The sequence below is a fragment of the Strix aluco genome, chromosome Z (assembly GCF_031877795.1).
Source record: "Strix aluco isolate bStrAlu1 chromosome Z, bStrAlu1.hap1, whole genome shotgun sequence".
NCBI classification, from domain to species: domain Eukaryota; kingdom Metazoa; phylum Chordata; class Aves; order Strigiformes; family Strigidae; genus Strix; species Strix aluco.
In genome coordinates, this window is record NC_133971.1 from 55,843,698 (window position 1) to 55,857,079 (window position 13,382).

General features: G+C 45.3%; 2 pseudogenes; both read left to right on the forward strand.

The window, feature by feature from the left end:
* The first annotated feature begins 1,038 nt into the window (after positions 1-1,038).
* On the forward strand, positions 1,039-2,791 carry LOC141918809 (uncharacterized; annotated as a pseudogene).
* Positions 2,792-11,371: 8,580 nt separating this feature from the next.
* LOC141918810 (uncharacterized) lies at positions 11,372-12,916 on the forward strand (annotated as a pseudogene).
* Positions 12,917-13,382: the final 466 nt, after the last annotated feature.

Consider the following 13,382-nt stretch of genomic DNA (forward strand, 5'->3'; position numbering starts at 1 on the left):
GAGTCCACCGAGTGGACCCTGACATTAAACTGACATCACTGGCAGGATCCTGAAAGACAGGGGAATGCAGGCTGTGTGTGGTCTGTAACAGGGGAAGAATGTCTCATTCCAGCCATACCTGGCCCTGCACCCAAAAGGGTGAGAGGTGTCCAGAAAGCAAGGGGGGCGATTCAAGATTCCCGCACACCACACACACCTAGGTGTATTGCACCCCAAACTCAAATTGAGGGCTCTGTCTATTGGGATCCAGTACAAGGATCTCTTAGTGCAAAAGGGGGAACTGTCCTCAAATAGATGAGGGTGACTACCCAGGGAAGTTGAAGGGACAAGCAGAGAAAGTCTGCACTTGTGTGTAACTAAGTTTTGACTCCCCGTGGTAGATTTTGGTCCCTTCAGTCACTCAGGGAAGAATGATGCAGCAGTGACTGCATGTGTGTGTAACTAAGCTCAGCCTCCCTGAAGTGAGTTTGGTCCCTTTGTAATAAGAATGACTAAAAAGGATGATTATCAAGACTCTCTATCAGTGAAAAAAATCTTAAGCTGTTCTACGGACTCTTGGCAAAGTATGGATCTCAACCCTCCCCATCCAGGGAAGACTGGGCTCAAGATAATTGGACATATTTGCAGAATGTAACAGACTGGGTGATTTCTTTACAGAATGAGGCTAAAATACAGTCAGGTCAAGGCAAAGCAATAATCTGTGCAGTTCTGGGAGCCAGCCTGGTCACAGCTGTTAAAGACCACTTTAAGCAGCGTAGTCATGTAAAACAAATCATAGAATCGCTTGAAAAATCGGTGCAACTTTTGCAGAAAACAATCTCCAACCTGGAATAGCAGTTAGCAAAGAAAGAAGAGCAGTTAGATGAGAAAAAGGAAGCAATTTGCTTGTTAAAACAACAGATAGAGGAAAAAGAGGAGATAGAGGAAGAAAATCACCTGTTAAAAGATGCCTTAAGAGAGGAATATTCAAAGACTGACGAATCGCTGGGTGAGGTAGAAATGAAGATGAGGGAAATAAGTATTTGGCAAATAAGCCCGATGTATCACCAAAAGGAACTAAAGGAAGTGAGGAAACGCTTCAGAGAAACCCCCCGAGTGAGACCTTTGATTAAAGCAGAATATGCTTATATAAATGATGAGGATAATGACCCTCATATTACAACTAAAGAGATACCATATACTCCCAATGAATTGACCAAAGTGAAAAGAGAATATGGGCACCTTCCTAAAGAATCCAAAACAGAGTATGTGTGGTGTGTATCCTTAACCGGGGGGGACCAAATTCAATTAAGTGAAAAAGAAGCAAGTTGTTACTGGGGTCATGGCGTCTTTTTAACAACAGGGGATAGACATGTCCCATGGTCCCTAACCTAGCGGGCTGCTTGTTGGGCCGAAGGGTTGAACCCTTTGAACAGAGGGGATCCCCTGGCAATCACTGGCACAATTGATCAGTTGTTAGAAAGTGGACACAAAGCAGCCTCCCTGCAAATGATACGTGAAGGGAAGTTAGTTCTCGGATGCAAGTCTCCAACGATGCTGCCGGTAGATCCAGAAATCATGACTTTTTTGATAAAGGGACTCCCAGAGTCACTTAAATCTATGGGGATTGATCTCCAAAGGACCATTGCACCACTAGGCCCTGCAGAAAAGCTGGAGAGTTTTCTGGAAAGCAAGAGATATAAAATTAATGCTTAACAGATTCACCTTTTAATCATAGCTCAACTCCTTCCCACTCAAATCATAAAAAGGGGTGGACGTGGGGAGAAGAAGCACAGGAACTGGTGGATTATAGTAGAAAACATGGTCCTCTGAAAACTCTGGAGGAGAAATCGAGAGGAATCCATCAAGTAGGAGCTAAAGATCTACTCCTTTTTGCTAGTAAAACTGTAGCTGCTCCCACTGACCACGCCACTGTTGCTTACTACTCCTGTCCTAAAACAGGGTGGGGAGGACAGCCCATGACTTGACAACAGTGGTGGGCTTTAGGAATTAAAAAATGAGTTCCCAGGGATATAATGGATAGTTTACCAGTAAGCTGAACAAGTTGGTGTTAAAGTGATATGGTCCGAAACAACATGCACAGCACTTACAGAAGAATAGAGAAATCTTTCCTGTCATGCCCATGCCCCCCTTCCACCTCACCCCCCCCCACCCCGCCCCGCCCCGTGGAGAACACAGTCGACGGGGAAAAGTGGGCAGGGAAACTGGAACCTCCACTTCCTAGTGGTGGGCGGGGGAATGGAGGATGGATTTATATCTGACAGCTCACTAAAACTAGTAGAGGAGACTTATTGATTACAGCTATTGCAGGTGCTAAGCGTGCACTCATAACCTTTTTAATTGATACTGCGCACGGATCTCTGCCCTGACTGAGGAAGATGCACAGAGGTGTGGAGTGATTCCCTCTAAACGAAGCCTTTGTGTCCTGAATGCTTCAGGGACGACAGAGGTTATGAATGTTTCTCCAGTAAAGCTGACGTTGCTGGGAGAGGAAAGCATGGTCACTATTAGCATGGTAGCTGGGGACATTCCAACTAACGTGTTAGGAATGGATGCCCTTAAAGGAAGGGGGCAGGAGGATTCAGAAGGATTGCTGTGGACTTTCGGGACATCGCAGCTGAGTATCAGGCTACTTCAAACTGCACCCCTTCTGCCATTTAGCAAAGTAACTAATGTTAAACAATATCCCCTCCCCCTGGAAGCAAAGAAAGGCATCACGCCAGTTATGCAGGAAATGCAGGAGCAAGGAGTGGTGATAAATACTCATTCTCCTTTTAGCTCTCTGGTGTGACCAGTGAGAAAACCTAACGGGAAGTGGAGGCTCACAGTAGATTTTTGGAGGCTGAATGCTAACACAGACCCTCTAACTGCTGCAGTCCCTAATATGGTCAAACTGGTAATAACAATTCAAGAGAAAGCTCATCCAATTATGGCAACCATAGATGTTAAAGATGTGTTTTTCATTATACTTTTGCAACCAGAAGACAGAGATTGTTTTGCTTTTATGTGGGAGGGAGAACAATTTACCTTGCCAGAGGGATACAAACATTCCCCTACATTAGCTCATCATGCTTTAGCTCAAGAGCAGGAGAAAATACTGAAAGCCGAAGGCATAGCTGTCTATCAGTACATTGTGGATATTGTCGTGGGGGGAGATAAAGAAGAGGAGGTGGGGGCAGTCCAACAGAATATAATCTCTCATTTGGAGAATTTGGGTTTGCAAATTCCCCCAGAAAAAGCCCAAAAGCCCTCACAAGAAATAAAGTTTTTTGGAATTTGGTGGAAAGGGGGAATGACATGTATCCCACTGGACACCCTCACTTCCCTAGATCAGATTAAAATGCCTGAATCAAAAAAGGATTTGCAGCACGCTTTAGGGTTATTGGTGTTCTGGAGAAAACACATCCCGGACTTTTCTATCATTGCCAGACCTCTTTATGATTTGCTGAGAAAAAGGCCCAAATGGGAATGGACTGCTTCTCAGGAAGAAGCAATGCGACTGTTAATTTTTGAAGCAACAGGTCACCAGGCTCTTGGTCCTATCCACACTACAGATCCTTTTCGGGTAGAATGGGGGTTTGCCAGAACTGGATTGTCAGTACATATTTGGCAACATGACCCTGAGTGTCCAACCTGCCCTGTACGATTTTACTCCCACAGCTTTAAGGATGTCAAGTACAGATATACTGCATGGGAGAAAGGTTTGTTTGTGGTTACCCTGGCTCTCATAGAAGTGGAAACAATTACACGTCAGCAACCAATCGTGTCCCTCCTGATGGGGTGGCCCAGAGAGCCTTGGTATGAAAATCATATGCCCAGATTGAACACTATTGTAACCTTTTCTCAGTGACTGAAGGAGCTTTAAAAAATTAGCTATCCAAGAAACAGAGAGCCTGGACGGCAGCCAGGACAAAGCTATCTCACTCATTCAGGTGGCCCCTCCTTTTTCCCATGATCAGTCAGTGAATGATTGGTTTACCGACGCTTCTGCAAAGCGAAAAGGGAAAGCGTGGAAATACTGGGCAGTAGCTCTCCACATTACTACCGATGAACAGATAATAACAGAGGGAGAAGAGAGTGCCCAGGAAGGAGAATTATTTGTAGTATGGAGCGTTTTCCAGCGTAAAGCACAAACCACCTCCCCTGTCCACATTTACACTGATTCCTACGCAGTTTTTTAAAGGATGTACTGAATGGTTTCCTTTCTGGGAGCAAAATGAATGAGATGTTAACAGAATTCCAGTGTGGCAAAAGGACAAAGGCAAAAGGGATACACCCAAGGGTGCTGAAGGAGCTGGCTGGGGTGCTTGCCAAACTGCTTTCCATCATTTACCAGCAGTCTTGGCTGACCAGGGAGGTCCCAACAGATTGGAAACTGGCCAATGTGACACCCATCTATAGGAAGGGTTGGAAGAATGATCTGGGAAATTACAGTCCTGTCAGCTTGACGTCGGTGCCTGGGAAGCTGATGGAGCAGTTCATCCTGAGTACCATCACACAACACGTGTGGGACAACCAGATGACCAGGCCAAGTCAGCATGGGTTTATGAAAGGCAGGTCCTGCTTGACAAACCTGATCTCCTTCTACAACAGGGCGACCTGCTTATTGGATGAGGGAAAGGCTGTGGATGTAGTTTACCTTGACTTCAGTAAGGCCTTTGACACCATTTCCCACAGCATTCTCCTGGCGAAACTGGCTGCTTGAAGCTTGAATGATCGCACGCTTCACTGGGTAAAAAACTGGCTGGATAGCCACGCCCGAGGAGTTGTGGTGAATGAGTTAAATCCAGTTGGAGGCTGGTCACAAGTGGTGTCCCCCCAGGGCTCGGTTATGGGGCCACTCCTGTTTAACATCTTTTTGATGATCTAGACAAGGGGATTGAGTGCACCCTCAGTGAGTTTGCAGATGACACCAAGTTGGGTGGGAGTGTTGATCTGCTCGAGGGTAGGGAGGCTCTGCAGAGAGACCTGGACAGGCTGGAGCGATGGGCTAAGGCCAGCTGTAGGAGTTTCAATAAGGCCAAATGCCGGGTGCTGCACTTAGGCCACAACAACCCCCAGCAGCACTACAGGCTTGGGGAGGAGTGGCTGGAGAGCTGCCAGTCAGAGAGGGACCTGGGGGTGTTGATTGACAGCTAGCTGAACATGAGCCAGAAGTGTGCCCAGGTGGCCAAGAAAGCCAATGGCATCCTGGCTTGTATCAGAAATAGTGTGGCCAGCAGGGACAGGGAAGAGATCTTACCCCTGTACTTGGCATTGGTGAGGCTGCACCTCGATTACTGTGTTCAGTTTTGGACCCCTCACTACAAAAAGGACATTGAATTACTTGACCATGTCTAGAGAAGGGCAACGAAGCTGGTGAAGGGTCTGGAGCACATGTCGTACGAGGAGCGGCCGAGGGAAGTGGGGTTGTTTAGTCTGGAGGAGAGGAGGCTGAGGGAAGACCTCATCGCCCTCTACAACTACCTGAAAGGAGGTTGCAGAGAGCTGGGGATGAGTCTCTTTAACCAAGTAACAAGCAATAGGACAAGAGGCAATGGCCTCAAGTTGCACCAGGGAAGGTTTAGGCTAGATATTAGGAAGTATTTCTTCACAGAACGGGTTGTTAGGCGTTGGAATGGGCTGCCCAGGGCAGTGGTGGAGTCCCCATCCCTGGAGGTGTTCAAGAGGCGGGTTGACATAGCACTTAGTGATATGGTGTAATTGGGATCTGTCAGTGCTAGGTTATCGGTTGGACTAGATGATCTTCAAGGTCCTTTCCAAACTAGGTGATTCTGTGATTCTGTGATTCTGTGACAAGTGGCAAGAAATCTTAAGCATTGCTAGCCAAGGGAACTTTGCTGTGGGATGGGTAGCTTCTCATCAAGTAGATGGGGGCTCAGCAGGGAAATGGAATAACAAAGCTGATGAGTTAGCAAGACTAACTCCTGTACAAAAGGACCAGATTGCAGAAGATTGGGAGTGTTTGTTAGAATGGTTGCATGTAAAACGTAATGTGTATTGTGAAGCCCTTGCCTGAGGCTGGCCTGTCACTAGGGAAATGTGTAAAACCTGCATATCAGCCTGCGAACAATGCTGTACATGGCTTGAAAGACACCCCTTAGAGGATGACCCTCTGCATTTAAGAGAGGGTAAAGGCTTGTGGGATGATTGGCAGGTAGATTATATCGGCCCCTGACATCAGGACTAGTCCAAGTCAAAGCTTTCAACAAAGCTATGGGAAAAAACCACTGTGGAAGCACTGCAAGAATGGTTTGGAACTTTTCCAAAACCACAAGAAATACAATCTGATAACGGCTCCCACTTCACCGCCAGAATTGTACAAAATTGGGCACAAAGTGAGGGGATTAAATGGGTCTTTTGCACTCCATACTATCCACAGGCTAATGGCATTATACAAAGAACAAATGGTCTATTGAAAGAACTTTTGAAACCACGGGCGGGAAATGGGGATGTCCACCTATGAGAAGCTGTCAAAGGTGTAAATGACAGATGGGGGGTAAATGGATGCCCCAAAAAAGGCAGTGGCATTTTGCCCAAAGGCTCCCTCACTAGGTCCCTCATTAAAGGGACCAGATAATTCTAGGAATCCAGCTCACTTCCCAGGACAATCCATTTTGGTAGAACTTCCCACCGTGGGAAGTGTACCACTGGTTCTAAAAACCCCACTGAATGCATATACATGGGTAGCTTTCGATGCCATAGGAAAGGAGCATCGGATAAATACTCACTGGATAATTCCGTCATTCTAATTTTCTGTCTGGATTTAATTTTCCCTCAGAGAGACAAGTTCTGTTGTTTTATTGTTGCAGAAGAACTCCAAGGGACACCAAGAATAACATGAATCATGAATCATTTAATTGGATTGGTAGTACTTTTCTGCATCTTCCACTAACTGTGAGAGATGAGAAACCAGGCCTGCAAGAAACTAAGAAAAACAGCCTGAGAAAGCAAAAGTTGAGGCTGATTGAAGAAATCCCTCAAACACTCGCAAGACAAAACTATGAGTCACAGGGTGCATTCTGTGGAGGTCGAAGCTGATAAGGCTGCCCGAATAACACAAGATGCAGCTGGAGGAGGGAGCCCTGTGAAGACAGGACGGCTCTGCTCTGGTGCACCTGGCCAAATTTCAAGGGCCATCTGTCCGGTGAATGACCTTTGCTTCATTATCCACAAAATGCATATTAAAGTTAACACCCTCAATATGCTAACGAAGGCTAACATGATCATGCTAATTACATCATCCCATGAAACACCTTACCCCTCCCCGTACATGGGATACGTAGGCATGTGGGTTGACCTAGGGGACGGACCCAAGGAAAGTGGGTATAAATCAAGGGGGTGGGGGGGTGGGGGAGAAAGGGGGGGTGTCCTGGAGAGTGCAGTGAAGCGAAGAAGATGGATACAAGCGAAAAAGACGGATGCCTCCTGGAACCCTCGCTGGCGGAATCAGCGCAGAAACCCAGACTGGTGATCTGTATTTCCCCGTTCCCTCTCTCTCCCCATTTTCCCTTTCCTATTAAGAAATGCAAGGCATATTGTATTGCTTGCCACAACTTGCTATATACTTAGCCAATTTTTGTGTGTTCAATTAGTACATTGTGGGTAGTTAATAAATGTTTGGACTTGGAGACTTGTTGTCCGCTCTATTGGGGATTTGCGAATCTGAGTTACTTGTCTCCCTCATCTGAGCGGGACCTGTAACCAAAAGAATACAGAATGGCCATGATCCCAAGCTACCATTAAAAATACTAGCACTATAGGACACTATCCCAAAGACTGTCTCCCAAACTTAGCCACTGTAGTAACGCATGATACTGAAGTGTACCACCCACTTGTATGGCAATGGGACAGAAAAGATTGGGTCTGTCTCCTGACTGGAACGATTGGAGAAAAAAATCAGGTGAGATGCAGAAAAGTGGAAGGTTCTCTTCATGAGAAAGCCTCCTCAATTACCATCTCTGGAAATCTTTTGGATCCAAATTCCAACATCACTGCAGAACTCTCTCCTACTACAGAATGGAAATGTAACAAGCAGGATTTTCTCATCGTGTGTTGCTGTCAAAAGAATGTTGGTAATTATACCCTAGACCCAGGTACCAACAATGTTGAAATGACCAAATAATGTATTAAGGAACAAGGGGATTGTTGGTATAACTTTGTTTTGACTAAGCCAGTCTATGTGGTGTGCGATTGGTGACCTAATCCACCAGCTGGAGGTCTATCAGGCCTAACATTTAAATTCAAAATAATGCTAGAACTATGCCTCCGGTGGTGTTTGTTGCAGTAATCACACACATTGGCATAGACACCCTCTTCACGCTAGCTAACAAAGATAAAGTTATACCTTCTTTTACAGTGCTACAAGGGGACGACATCACAATAAAATGCAGATTGATCACCCAATCCCTCGCTGAACCCACAAACAGTTACGGAACTGGACCACATGGCCTTATTTTGTTGTGTAAAAATCAAAACCTAGATTGTTGGCTAAATTTAAGTGCTGTGCAGTACTTCCATAAAGTTATGTGTGGCAAAAATAATACTAAATACTGGGAAGAACTCAAAATAGATGTTGTAATACCTACTGCCCAACCAATTGTTGTGCTTAGCCCAAAAATCTTTGGAATTGGGCCATACGTAATCAGAAATATGGGCCAACAACAAATGTTGTTTAACCTGGCATGGTCTCTCAAACAAGTTGGATTGCTGATGCAAAACAATGTTTAAGAAATTCAGCCTGCTTGCTCACCTTTCCTAAAGACTTCTTACAAGGGATGGACAACCCGACTGCAAAAATGAACTCACACAAGACAAACACGGAGAGACCTAACCGGTGTTTTGGGCACAGGATTGGGAATTTTAAATAGTAATGATTCAGAGGTAATAATGAACAAATTGGCTACCTCAATTAGCGATTTAGCTAACTTACAACAGCCTTTGTGATCTTCTTTATTGACTGTGGAGACTAACCAGTGGCTGTTGTTAAATATATTACCAAAATGGGAAGAGGTAAATGTAAAGGACCACGAACTGATTGCAGACGCATTTGGTGTGATCCAAAATAACCTTTCTTTGGCTCTCAGTTGTATCCAGGCTCAACTGTGGATGCAGTCAGTAGTCGCCTCAAGAGAAGGTGAAGAAGGCACTCTCCCCACTGAAATTAAGAAAATAATTTGGCACAGCGCCACTGATTTTGAGAAAAAACTCCAATCCTGGTGGAATCTGGTAAACTTTACCTACGACTCCATCACAAACACAGCTACAAGCTTTGTGCTTACCATATATAAGGCCACCATATACTCCATTTATCCTGTCATTGCATTAGGGTTGAACCATAACAGAACTATATCCCTTTGAGTACAGAGTGTGGGCCCAAAAAGTGGATGAAAAATGGCAAACTGTCAATCTGGAATCTTGCATTTTATGAGAATAACAAGGATAGATCTATGAAGGCAATGTGATTGAAGCTCAAAATATTTTGTTCAGTATCTAGACAAAGATCTTGAGCCTTAATTACAATCCCTCACTTTGGTTTAAGCAATTGCTACAACACAAGCATTCGATTGAGATTTTTGAAAACATTAGGAAAAACCAACAGAAAACCTTAATAACTGTTCATCACAATGTGAAAGAAATAAACCGAGTTTTGGAAAGAGTGCAAAAAGATGCAGGACATAAATGGTGAGACATTCTTTTTGGGTGCTCACCTACTGCTGTAGGCATCCTGAACAGGTTGTGTCACCAAATCATGGTTCTCTTGATATTGGTTTTGATCACTTTGGTCAGCATTATTGTATGTCATAAACTGGAGAATGATGAATCGCTTAACACGTTCGATGTCTGTTTGGAACGCACACAATATGCATGATGTCCCATCCAACGTGGATATCCCTAAATTAATTTAGTTTGAACAATTTAATTTTTTGTAAATTGTTTGATCACTGTTGTTTCCTTTCTTTCTTTTCTCACTCTCCACCCCCTCCCTCTCTCTCTTTCTTTTCTTTTTCTTCTTCTTCTTTACTATGTTACCACCATGCAGTCCTGACGTCCTGACAACCATGTTGAGCCAAGAGGTGGTTGTGAGAGAATGAAATGTCATATGACTGTCTCAAAGCTTGCTTGTGTCTGTGCAAACCTCCAAGAGAAGCTGCTGTGGCCTGTGAATTGGTCTGGGGAATGTCACCCAGAGAAGCGGGAGTGTATTGAAGGATGCACCCCCCTACTTCTTTGCGATTGCATTGTCCAGACTCTTTAGACAAGCCTCAGAGGGGCAGAGGTGTGCTGAGCTAGCCCCACCCTGTAGCCATTTGTGGCTCTATTGTGTAGGCCAGACCCCATGCATGCCTTGCTAAGGAACTGACAAGAGGCAAAAATTCCTGCCCTGAAGCCAGATGCAACAAAACCTGTGGGACCAGAGGAAAAAAAAAAAAAAAAAACACAACTAAAGGCGAGCATATATGCTAATCAGCGGATATGATGAACTTAAAAAGGCAGCAGAAAATTTTGCTCAGTGTGCATCTACCATTGAAGCCAGATCTGTGTGCACCCACCACCAAAGAACTGAAGACTGAGGACCAACGGGACACCACTGGATCCATCCATGGTGGTGACTGTTCTTGCAGCCCTATCCTGCATCCTTGCTTTATTTCTGTCTTTTCCTTCCATTTTGTCCTATCGCTTACCCTCTTCACTTCTTTAATGCTAAAATCCTGTTTTGGGTATATGTCATTTGACCTCGTTTGTGTCTTACTCTCGTTCTTGGGATCATATTGAAACCTCCCCCGACATTGGATGGGGACATTAAACTGGTGTCACGGACAGGATCCCTAGAGATGAGAGTGCTGTATTGCCTCGCTGTGTTAAGTGGGACCTCTCAGGAACATCAGGGGGTGGGTTCATGTTGTGCTTGGAATTTACGTGCTGCCTCCCTGAGAGGACCGCTTCCCTGCTTTATACATGAACAGGGTTCTCAGGGAACAGAAAACATCTAATGAAGGTGCGACCTCCTAAGAGTGAATAGGAGGAAGAGTGGATAGTAATATTGGGGGTTTTTGTGTGTGTTAATTAAGGTGTGTCCTCCTCAGAGAGAAAAGGGGAAATTTGGATATTAATGTGTGGCCCTCTCTGGACGATGACCCCTTTGTGTTATTTTTGTGTGTTAGATTAATGTGCGACCTCCTGAGAGAGAAAAGGGGCAACTTGGATATCAATGTGTGGCCCTCTCAGGATGATAGCCCCTTTCTGTTATTTTTTGTGTTAGGTTAAGAGCTGTGGCCTCCTGGGAGACAAAAGGGGAAATTTGGATTTTAATGTGTGGCCCTCTCAGGATGATAGCTCCTTTGTGTTAAAAAAAAAAAAAAAAAAAAGAATGGCTGCCCGGAAGGCAGCCGATACTTGTGATTATGTCCCCTCACCAGTCGAAGTGTTAGATAAATTATATGACCTTTTGGAGGCACATCAGTCTCGTCCCTCACTCCAGGGGCAAGATTGGGTGAAAACCCACTGATTTCAACCACAGAGTGTAGTGGACAGGATAAGGGTGTTGCAGAAGGAAGCCAAGGTTAGGAGGGAGAAAGGAAAAGCTATAATTTGTGCAGTATTGGGAGCAAGCCTGGCAGCAGCGGTGGAGGATAGAAAGCAGAGGCTTTGTCAAGATGATACTGTAATTGACTCCCTGCAAATGGTAATAAAGACCCTGCAGGAACAGTTGAAAGAAAATACACAGTTGCTGGAAGAGGAAAGGAACCAAAATGTGATATTAAAGGAGGAACTGAGGAATCAACTTTTGAGGGAGGTGGATACACAGGCAGAGGTAGAGATGAAGCTTTCAGAGAGAGGGATACAGCAAATCTATCCCCAAAGAGATTTGCAGAAGGCAAAGGAAACTGTAGAAAGCCCCGCCCATGTGTACCTGCTGGTTAAAACAGAGTATATCTATGAGGATGATAACAACCATCCTCAGGTTGTCACCAAAGCAGTCCTATTTACAGCAACTGAATTAGCAAAGTTGAGAAAAGATTTTGCAAGGACTGCGAAGGAATCAGAGACAGAGTATGTGTGGAGAGTGTCTCTGTCAGGGGGGGATGGAATCTTGTTGTCAGAGAAGGAAGCGGAAGGATATTGGGGTCCAGGTGTGTTTCTAACTACTGGTAATCGCCAGGCCCCGTGGTCGTTAACTTAGAGAGCTGCGTACTGGGTTGGAGGGCTGAACCCCTTGGAGAGGCGTGATCCCCTCGCCATAACAGGTACAGTGGATCAGTTAGTGGAAAGTGTGCAGAAGGCAGCCTGTCTCCAGATGATGTATGATCAGGAGCTCAAGCCTAACCAGGGCTCCCCGATGATGATGCTTGTGGACCCAGAGAGGATGTCTTCCCTGATATGAGGACTTCCTGACCCCCTGAAACCCATTGGCATTCAATTACAAGGGAAGATTTAAAACATCCCCAATGCAGAAAGGATGATGGCAGCTCTGGAGGGGATAGTGACCCCTGATCATTGGCGGATGGGGAGGAAAGTATGGACATGGGGAGAGGTAGCCCAGGAATTGATTAATTTTGGGAGAAAATATGGCCCCATTGGTGGATCGTCCCAAAGAACCGAAACTAGGGTTATATGGGCGGCAGAGCAAGTTAATGGGCAGCAACCATCACTTATGATGGGCCAAGATTCGGGGCTGCTCCGAGGCAATAACCGAAGAAGAGGGAAGCCCCTAACTCGACAGGGACTATGGCATCTAGGGCTTCAGAAAGGCATTTCCTGGGACTTGATGGACAGATTCCCAACCCCAAAATTAGAAAAAATCATGCAGGAATGGTCAGAGCGAAAAGTCACTTTTGGACCAACCCCTAATGCTCCACCCTTGACAGACTTTGAGAAGGAGTTGGCCAGGGAAAAGAAGGTGGTGGGAAACTAGACCCTCCGTCCCCCGAAGGTGGAGGGGGGAACGGAGGATGAATGTTTTTAAGACAACTCATTTTGAATATAAAAGGGGATTTACTGATTACAGTTGCTGTAGGACCAAGGAGAAGGCCGGTAACTTTTTTAATTGATACTGGGTCACAAATCACTGTGCTAATGTGGACCAAAGCAGAATAATGTGGAGTCTCGATTCCATCTAAGAACTTAATTGTCTTAAATGTCCTGGGAAAAACACAGTCAATGCCTGTTACTTTGGTGACGCTATGGGTACCAGGAGAGGAAAACCCTGTCAACATCATGGTGGCCATAGGATCTTTTCAGATGAATCTTTTAGGTATAGATGTGTTAAAAGGCAGGCAGTGGCATGACACTCAGGGAAACTCATGGTCTTTTGGCATTCCCCAGATCAGGTAATCAGTCAAGACGCCCTGGGCGGAAGTGCGCTTATTGCAAGCGGCACC